This window comes from Oncorhynchus gorbuscha, unplaced genomic scaffold, assembly GCF_021184085.1.
Source record: "Oncorhynchus gorbuscha isolate QuinsamMale2020 ecotype Even-year unplaced genomic scaffold, OgorEven_v1.0 Un_scaffold_522, whole genome shotgun sequence".
Taxonomy (NCBI): domain Eukaryota; kingdom Metazoa; phylum Chordata; class Actinopteri; order Salmoniformes; family Salmonidae; genus Oncorhynchus; species Oncorhynchus gorbuscha.
This window is the reverse complement of record NW_025745349.1, coordinates 202,501-211,451: the sequence shown is the minus strand read 5'-3', so window position 1 is coordinate 211,451 and position 8,951 is coordinate 202,501.

Genomic DNA, 8,951 nt, shown 5'->3' with positions numbered 1-8,951 from the left:
TATCCAGTCCAGAGTCCAGAGCAGAGACAACACCACCTCCTCTATCCAGTCCAGAGTCCAGAGCAGAGACAACACCACCTCCTCTATCCAGTCCAGAGTCCAGAGCAGAGACAACACCACCTCCTCTATCCAGTCCAGAGTCCAGAGCAGAGACAACACCACCTCCTCTATCCAGTCCAGAGTCCAGAGCAGAGACAACACCACCTCCTCTATCCAGTCCTCTATCCAGTCTCCAGAGCAGAGACAACACCACCTCCTCTATCCAGTCCAGAGTCCAGAGCAGAGACAACACCACCTCCTCTATCCAGTCCAGAGTCCAGAGCAGAGACAACACCACCTCCTCTATCCAGTCCAGAGTCCAGAGCAGAGACAACACCACCTCCTCTATCCAGTCCAGAGTCCAGAGCAGAGACAACACCACCTCCTCTATCCAGTCCAGAGTCCAGAGCAGAGACAACACCACCTCCTCTATCCAGTCCAGAGTCCAGAGCAGAGACAACACCACCTCCTCTATCCAGTCCAGAGTCCAGAGCAGAGACAACACCACCTCCTCTATCCAGTCCAGAGTCCAGAGAGACAACACCACCTCCTCTATCCAGTCCAGAGTCCAGACAACACCACCTCCTCTATCCAGTCCAGAGTCCAGAGCAGAGACAACACCACCTCCTCTATCCAGTCCAGAGTCCAGAGCAGAGACAACACCACCTCCTCTATCCAGTCCAGAGTCCAGAGCAGAGACAACACCACCTCCTCTATCCATCCAGAGCAGAGACAACACCACCTCCTCTATCCAGTCCAGAGTCCAGAGTCAGAGACAACACCACCTCCTCTATCCAGTCCAGAGTCCAGAGCAGAGACAACACCACCTCCAGAGTCCAGAGCAGAGACAACACCACCTCCAGTCCAGAGTCAACACCACCTCCTCTAGTCCAGAGTCCAGAGCAGAGACAACACCACCTCCTCTATCCAGTCCAGAGTCCAGAGCAGAGACAACACCACCTCCTCTATCCAGTCCAGAGTCCAGAGCAGAGACAACACCACCTCCTCTATCCAGTCCAGAGTCCAGTCCAGAGTCCAGAGCAGAGACAACACCACCTCCTCTATCCAGTCCAGAGTCCAGAGCAGAGACAACACCACCTCCTCTATCCAGTCCAGAGTCCAGAGCAGAGACAACACCACCTCCTCTATCCAGTCCAGAGTCCAGAGCAGAGACAACACCACCTCCTCTATCCAGTCCAGAGTCCAGAGCAGAGACAACACCACCTCCTCTATCCAGTCCAGAGTCCAGAGTCCAGAGTCCAGAGAGAGACAACACCACCTCCTCTATCCAGTCCAGAGTCCAGAGCAGAGTCAACACCTCCTCTATCCAGTCCAGAGTCCAGAGCAGAGACAACACCACCTCCTCTATCCAGTCCAGAGTCCAGAGCAGAGACAACACCACCTCCTGTTTCCCAACCATCAACCTGTTGACTCCTAATGAGTCCAAGTCTCCTTGTGCATCCCAAATGGCTCCCTAGTCCCTATATAGTGCCCTCAGTTAACCTGTTGACTCCTAATGAGTCCAAGTCTCCTAGTGCATCCCAAGTGGCTTCCTATTCCCTATAAAGTGCCCTCAGTTAACCTGTTGACTCCTAATGAGTCCCAGTCTCCTAGTGCATCCCAAATGGCTCCCTATTCCCTATATAGTGCCCTCAGTTAACCTGTTGACTCCTAATGAGTCCAAGTCTCCTTGTGCATCCCAAATGGCTCCCTAGTCCCTATATAGTACCCTCAGTTAACCTGTTGACTCCTAATGAGTCCAAGTCTATTCCCTATTATAGTACATGGAACAGGGTTCCATTTGAAGCACAACCCTGATGATTCAAAATCCCTGTCCTGGTGTCCCTGTCCTGGTGTCCTGGTGTCCCTGTCCTGGTGTCCCTGTCCTGGTGTCCCTGTCCTGGTGCCCCTGTCCTGGTGTCCTGGTGTCCTGGTGTCCCTGTCCTGGTGTCCCTGTCCTGGTGGCCTGGTGTCCCTGTCCTGGTGTCCCTGTCCTGGTGTCCCTGTCCTGGTGTCCTGGTGTCCTGGTGTCCTGGTGTCCTGGTGTCCCTGTCCTGGTGTCCCTGTCCTGGTGTCCTGGTGTCCCTGTCCTGGTGTCCCTGTCCTGGTGTCCCTGTCCTGGTGTCCCTGTCCTGGTGTCCTGGTGTCCCTGTCCTGGTGTCCCTGTCCTGGTGTCCCTGTACTGGTGTCCCTGTCCTGGTGTCCTGGTGTCCTGGTGTCCCTGTCCTGGTGTCCCTGTCCTGGTGTCCTGGTGCCCCTGTCCTGGTGTCCCTGTCCTGGTGTCCCTGTCCTGGTGTCCTGGTGTCCTGGTGTCCCTGTCCTGGTGCCCCTGTCCTGGTTTCCCTGTCCTAGTGTCCTGGTGTCCCTGTCCTGGTTTCCCTGTCCTAGTGTCCTGGTGTCCCTGTCCTGGTGTCCTGGTGTCCCTGTCCTGGTGTCCTGGTGTCCCTGTCCTAGTGTCCTGGTGCCCCTGTCCTGGTGTCCCTGTCCTAGTGTCCTGGTGTCCCTGTCCTGGTGTCCTGGTGTCCCTGTCCTGGTGTCCTGGTGTCCCTGTCCTGGTGTCCCTGTCCTGGTGTCCCTGTCCTAGTGTCCCTGTCCTGGTGCCCCTGTCCTGGTGTACTGGTGTCCCTGTCCTGGTTTCCCTGTCCTGGTGTCCCTGTCCTGGTGTCCCTGTCCTGGTGTCCCTGTCCTGGTGTCCTGGTGTCCCTGCCCTGGTGTCCTGGTGTCCCTGTCCTGGTGTCCCTGTCCTGGTGTCCCTGTCCTGGTGTCCTGGTGTCCCTGTCCTGGTGTCCCTGTCCTGGTGTCCCTGTCCTGGTGTCCTGGTGTCCCTGTCCTGGTGTCCTGGTGTCCCTGTCCTGGTGTCCTGGTGTCCCTGTCCTGGTGTCCCTGTCCTGGTGCCCCTGTTCTGGTGTCCTGGTGTCCCTGTCCTGGTGCCCCTGTCCTGGTGTCCCTGTCCTGGTGCCCCTGTCCTGGTGCCCCTGTCCTGGTGCCCCTGTTCTGGTGTCCTGGTGTCCCTGTCCTGGTGTCCCTGTCCTGGTGTCCCTGTCCTGGTGTCCCTGTCCTGGTGCCCCTGTCCTGGTGCCCCTGTCCTGGTGTCCCTGTTCTGGAGCCTTGAGAGGATCATGATTGATGGACTGATCCCAGGTGCCAAGATAAGACTGGAGCCTGTCTGTCTGTCTGCCTGCATAGATTTGTAAGTCGCTCTGGATAAGAGCGTCTGCTAAATGACTTAAATGTAAATGTATGGTGGTCTCTTTACGCAATCTTTCCTGATGTCTGTTCTGGTTTTTCTCAAATGCCCCAGTCTTCTCCTCAAGTTACCCCGTCTCAGCACTTCCGTTGCTGGGGGGTCTGGAAGGTTAGGGGGCTGGGAGGTTAGGGGGGCTGGGGTGGCTGGGAGGTTAGGGGCTGGGAGGTTAGGGGGCTGGGAGGTTAGGGGGCTGGGGTGGCTGGGAGGTTAGGAGGCTGGGAGGTTAGAGGGCTGGGGTGGCTGGGAGATTAGGGGGCTGGGATGGCTGGAAGGTTAGGGGGCAGGGCTGGGAGATTAAGGGGCTGGGAGGTTAGAGGGCTGGGGTGTCTGGAAGGTTAGGGGGCTGGGATGGCTGGGAGGTTAGTGGGCTGGAAGGTTAGGGGGCTGGGGTGTCTGGAAGGTTAGGGGGCTGGGAGGTTAGGGGGGCTGGGATGTCTGGAAGGTTAGGGGCTGGGAGGTTAGGGGGCTGAGGTGGCTGGGAGGTTAGGGGGCTGGGAGGTTAGGGGGCTGAGAGGTTAGGGGGCTGGGGTGTCTGGAAAGTTAGGGGGCTGGGAGGTTAGGGGGCTGGGGTGTCTGGAAAGTTAGGGGGCTGGGAGGTTAGGGGCTGGGGTGTCTGGAAGGTTAGGGGGCTGGGGTGTCTGGAAGGTTAGGGGGCTGGGGTGTCTGGAAGGTTAGGGGGCTGGGGTGTCTGGAAAGTTAGGGGCTGGGAGGTTAGGGGCTGGGGTGTCTGGAAGGTTAGGGGGGCTGGGGTGTCTGGAAGGTTAGGGGGCTGGGGTGTCTGGAAGGTTAGGGGGCTGGGGTGTCTGGAAGGTTAGGGGCTGGGGTGTCTGGAAGGTTAGGGGGCTGGGGTGTCTGGAAGGTTAGGGGGCTGGGGTGTCTGGAAGGTTAGGGGCTGGGGTGTCTGGAAGGTTAGGGGCTGGGGTGTCTGGAAGGTTAGGGGCTGGGGTGTCTGGAAGGTTAGGGGCTGGGTTGGCTGGAAGGTTAGGGGGCTGGGGTGTCTGGAAGGTTAGGGGCTGGGTTGGCTGGAAGGTTAGGGGCTGGGGTGTCTGGAAGGTTAGGGGCTGGGGTGTCTGGAAGGTTAGGGGGCTGGGGTGTCTGGAAGGTTAGGGGGCTGGGGTGTCTGGAAGGTTAGGGGGCTGGGGTGTCTGGAAGGTTAGGGGCTGGGGTGTCTGGAAGGTTAGGGGCTGGGGTGTCTGGAAGGTTAGGGGGCTGGGGTGTCTGGAAGGTTAGGGGCTGGGTTGGCTGGGAGGTTAGGGAGCTGGGGTGAAAGGGAGGTTAGGGGGCTGGGCTGGGAGGTTAGGCGGCTGGGCTGGGAGGTTAGGGGCTGGGAGATTAGAGGGCTGGGGTGGCTGGGAGGTTAGGGGCTGGGGTGGCTGGGAGGTTAGTGGGCTGGAAGGTTAGGGGCTGGGGTGTCTGGGAGGTTATGGGGTTGGGAGGTTCGGGGGCTGGGAGGTTAGAGGGCTGGGGTGGCTGGGAGGTTAAGGGGCTGGGAGGTTAGGGGCTGGGGTGGCTGGGAGGTTAGGGGCTGGGGTGGTTGGAAGGTTAGGGGGCTGGGCTGGGAGGTTAGGGGGCTGGGGGTTAGAGGGCTGGGGTGGCTGGGAGGTTAGGGGCTGGGAGGTTAGGGGCTGGGAGATTAGGGGTTAGGGGTGGCTGGGAGGTTAGGGGCTGGGAGGTTAGGAGACTGGGAGGTTAGGGGCTGGGGTGGCTGGGAGGTTAGGGGGCTGGGAGGTTAGGGGGCTGGGGTGTCTGGAAAGTTAGGGGGCTGGGAGGTTAGGGGGCTGGGGTGTCTGGAAAGTTAGGGGGCTGGGAGGTTAGGGGGCTGGGGTGTCTGGAAAGTTAGGGGCTGGGAGGTTAGGGGGCTGGGGTGTCTGGAAGGTTAGGGGGCTGGGGTGTCTGGAAGGTTAGGGGCTGGGGTGTCTGGAAGGTTAGGGGGCTGGGGTGTCTGGAAGGTTAGGGGGCTGGGGTGTCTGGAAAGTTAGGGGGCTGGGAGGTTAGGGGGCTGGGGTGTCTGGAAGGTTAGGGGGGCTGGGGTGTCTGGAAGGTTAGGGGGCTGGGGTGTCTGGAAGGTTAGGGGCTGGGGTGTCTGGAAGGTTAGGGGCTGGGGTGTCTGGAAGGTTAGGGGCTGGGGTGTCTGGAAGGTTAGGGGGCTGGGGTGTCTGGAAGGTTAGGGGCTGGGGTGTCTGGAAGGTTAGGGGCTGGGGTGTCTGGAAGGTTAGGGGGCTGGGGTGTCTGGAAGGTTAGGGGGCTGGGGTGTCTGGAAGGTTAGGGGCTGGGGTGTCTGGAAGGTTAGGGGCTGGGGTGTCTGGAAGGTTAGGGGCTGGGTTGGCTGGGAGGTTAGGGAGCTGGGGTGAAAGGGAGGTTAGGGGGCTGGGCTGGGAGGTTAGGCGGCTGGGCTGGGAGGTTAGGGGCTGGGAGATTAGAGGGCTGGGGTGGCTGGGAGGTTAGGGGCTGGGGTGGCTGGGAGGTTAGTGGGCTGGAAGGTTAGGGGGCTGGGGTGTCTGGGAGGTTATGGGGTTGGGAGGTTCGGGGCTGGGAGGTTAGAGGGCTGGGGTGGCTGGGAGGTTAAGGGGCTGGGAGGTTAGGGGGCTGGGGTGGCTGGGAGGTTAGGGGGCTGGGGTGGTTGGAAGGTTAGGGGGCTGGGCTGGGAGGTTAGGGGGCTGGGAGGTTAGAGGGCTGGGGTGGCTGGGAGGTTAGGGGGCTGGGAGGTTAGGGGGCTGGGAGATTAGGGGTTAGGGGTGGCTGGGAGGTTAGGGGCTGGGAGGTTAGGAGACTGGGAGGTTAGGGGCTGGGGTGGCTGGGAGGTTAGGGGGCTGGGAGGTTAGGGGGCTGGGGTGTCTGGAAAGTTAGGGGGCTGGGAGGTTAGGGGGCTGGGGTGTCTGGAAAGTTAGGGGGCTGGGAGGTTAGGGGGCTGGGGTGTCTGGAAGGTTAGGGGGCTGGGGTGTCTGGAAGGTTAGGGGGCTGGGGTGTCTGGAAGGTTAGGGGGCTGGGGTGTCTGGAAGGTTAGGGGCTGGGGTGTCTGGAAGGTTAGGGGCTGGGGTGTCTGGAAGGTTAGGGGGCTGGGGTGTCTGGAAGGTTAGGGGGCTGGGGTGTCTGGAAGGTTAGGGGCTGGGGTGTCTGGAAGGTTAGGGGGCTGGGGTGTCTGGAAGGTTAGGGGCTGGGTTGGCTGGGAGGTTAGGGAGCTGGGGTGAAAGGGAGGTTAGGGGCTGGGCTGGGAGGTTAGGCGGCTGGGCTGGGAGGTTAGGGGGCTGGGAGATTAGAGGGCTGGGGTGGCTGGGAGGTTAGGGGCTGGGGTGGCTGGGAGGTTAGTGGGCTGGAAGGTTAGGGGGCTGGGGTGTCTGGGAGGTTATGGGGTTGGGAGGTTCGGGGGCTGGGAGGTTAGAGGGCTGGGGTGGCTGGGAGGTTAAGGGGCTGGGAGGTTAGGGGCTGGGGTGGCTGGGAGGTTAGGGGGCTGGGGTGGTTGGAAGGTTAGGGGGCTGGGCTGGGAGGTTAGGGGGCTGGGAGGTTAGAGGGCTGGGGTGGCTGGGAGGTTAGGGGGCTGGGAGGTTAGGGGCTGGGAGATTAGGGGTTAGGGGTGGCTGGGAGGTTAGGGGCTGGGAGGTTAGGAGACTGGGAGGTTAGGGGGCTGGGGTGGCTGGGAGGTTAGGGGGCTGGGAGGTTAGGGGGCTGGGGTGTCTGGAAAGTTAGGGGGCTGGGAGGTTAGGGGGCTGGGGTGTCTGGAAAGTTAGGGGGCTGGGAGGTTAGGGGGCTGGGGTGTCTGGAAGGTTAGGGGGCTGGGGTGTCTGGAAGGTTAGGGGCTGGGGTGTCTGGAAGGTTAGGGGGCTGGGGTGTCTGGAAAGTTAGGGGGCTGGGAGGTTAGGGGGCTGGGGTGTCTGGAAGGTTAGGGGGCTGGGGTGTCTGGAAGGTTAGGGGCTGGGGTGTCTGGAAGGTTAGGGGCTGGGGTGTCTGGAAGGTTAGGGGCTGGGGTGTCTGGAAGGTTAGGGGCTGGGTTGGCTGGGAGGTTAGGGAGCTGGGGTGAAAGGGAGGTTAGGGGGCTGGGCTGGGAGGTTAGGCGGCTGGGCTGGGAGGTTAGGGGGCTGGGAGATTAGAGGGCTGGGGTGGCTGGGAGGTTAGGGGCTGGGGTGGCTGGGAGGTTAGTGGGCTGGAAGGTTAGGGGGCTGGGGTGTCTGGGAGGTTATGGGGTTGGGAGGTTCGGGGCTGGGAGGTTAGAGGGCTGGGGTGGCTGGGAGGTTAAGGGGCTGGGAGGTTAGGGGCTGGGGTGGCTGGGAGGTTAGGGGCTGGGGTGGTTGGAAGGTTAGGGGCTGGGCTGGGAGGTTAGGGGGCTGGGAGGTTAGAGGGCTGGGGTGGCTGGGAGGTTAGGGGGCTGGGAGGTTAGGGGGCTGGGAGATTAGGGGTTAGGGGTGGCTGGGAGGTTAGGGGGCTGGGAGGTTAGGAGACTGGGAGGTTAGGGGGCTGGGGTGGCTGGGAGGTTAGGGGGCCGGGAGGTTAGGGGGCTGGGAGGATAGGGGGCTGGGGTGGCTGGGAAGGCTGGGAGGTTAGGGGGCTGGGAGGTTAGTGGGCTGGGAGGTTAGGGGGCTGGGGTGGCTGGGAGGTTAGGGGGCTGGGGTGGCTGGGAGGTTAGGGGGATGGGAGGTTAGGGGGCTGGGGTGGCTGGGTGGTTAGGGGCTGGGAGGTTAGGGGGCTGGGAGGATAGGGGGCTGGGGTGGCTGGGAGGTTAGGGGGCTGGGGTGGCTGGAAGGTTAGGGGCTGGGCTGGGAGGTTAGGGGGCTGGGAGGTTAGAGGGCTGGGGTGGCTGGGAGGTTAGGGGCTGGGAGGTTAGGGGTTAGGGGTGGCTGGGAGGTTAGGGGGCTGGGAGGTTAGGGGACTGGGAGGTTAGGGGGCTGGGGTGGCTGGGAGGTTAGGGGGCTGGGAGGTTAGGGGCTGGGAGGTTAGGGGGCTGGGAGGATAGGGGCTGGGTTGGCTGGTAGGTTAGGGGCTGGGGTGGCTGGGAGGTTAGGGGGATGGGAGGTTAGGGGCTGGGGTGGCTGGGTGGTTAGGGGCTGGGAGGTTAGGGGGCTGGGAGGATAGGGGCTGGGGTGGCTGGGAGGTTAGGGGGCTGGGGTGGCTGGAAGGTTAGGGGGCTGGGGTGGTTGGAAGGTTAGGGGCTGGGCTGGGAGGTTAGGGGGCTGGGAGGTTAGAGGGCTGGGGTGGCTGGGAGGTTAGGGGGCTGGGAGGTTAGGGGTTAGGGGTGGCTGGGAGGTTAGGGGGCTGGGAGGTTAGGGGACTGGGAGGTTAGGGGGCTGGGGTGGCTGGGAGGTTAGGGGCTGGGAGGTTAGGGGGCTGGGAGGTTAGGGGCTGGGAGGATAGGGGCTGGGTTGGCTGGGAAGGCTGGGAGGTTAGGGGGCTGGGAGGTTAGGGGGCTGGGAGGATAGGGGGCTGGGTTGGCTGGGAAGGCTGGGAGGTTAGGGGGCTGGGAGGTTAGGGGGCTGGGGTGGCTGGGAGGTTAGGGGGCTGTGGTGGCTGGGAGGTTAGGGGGCTGGGAGGTTAGGGGCTGAGAGGCTGAAGCTGGGTCTGGACATGCATCCCAAATGACTCTCTATTCCCTTCATAGAGCTCTGGGATGCAGCCATGGACTCAGTGAGGAGAGGTATGAGAGACGCATCTCCAGACCCAGCTTCAGCCTCTCAGC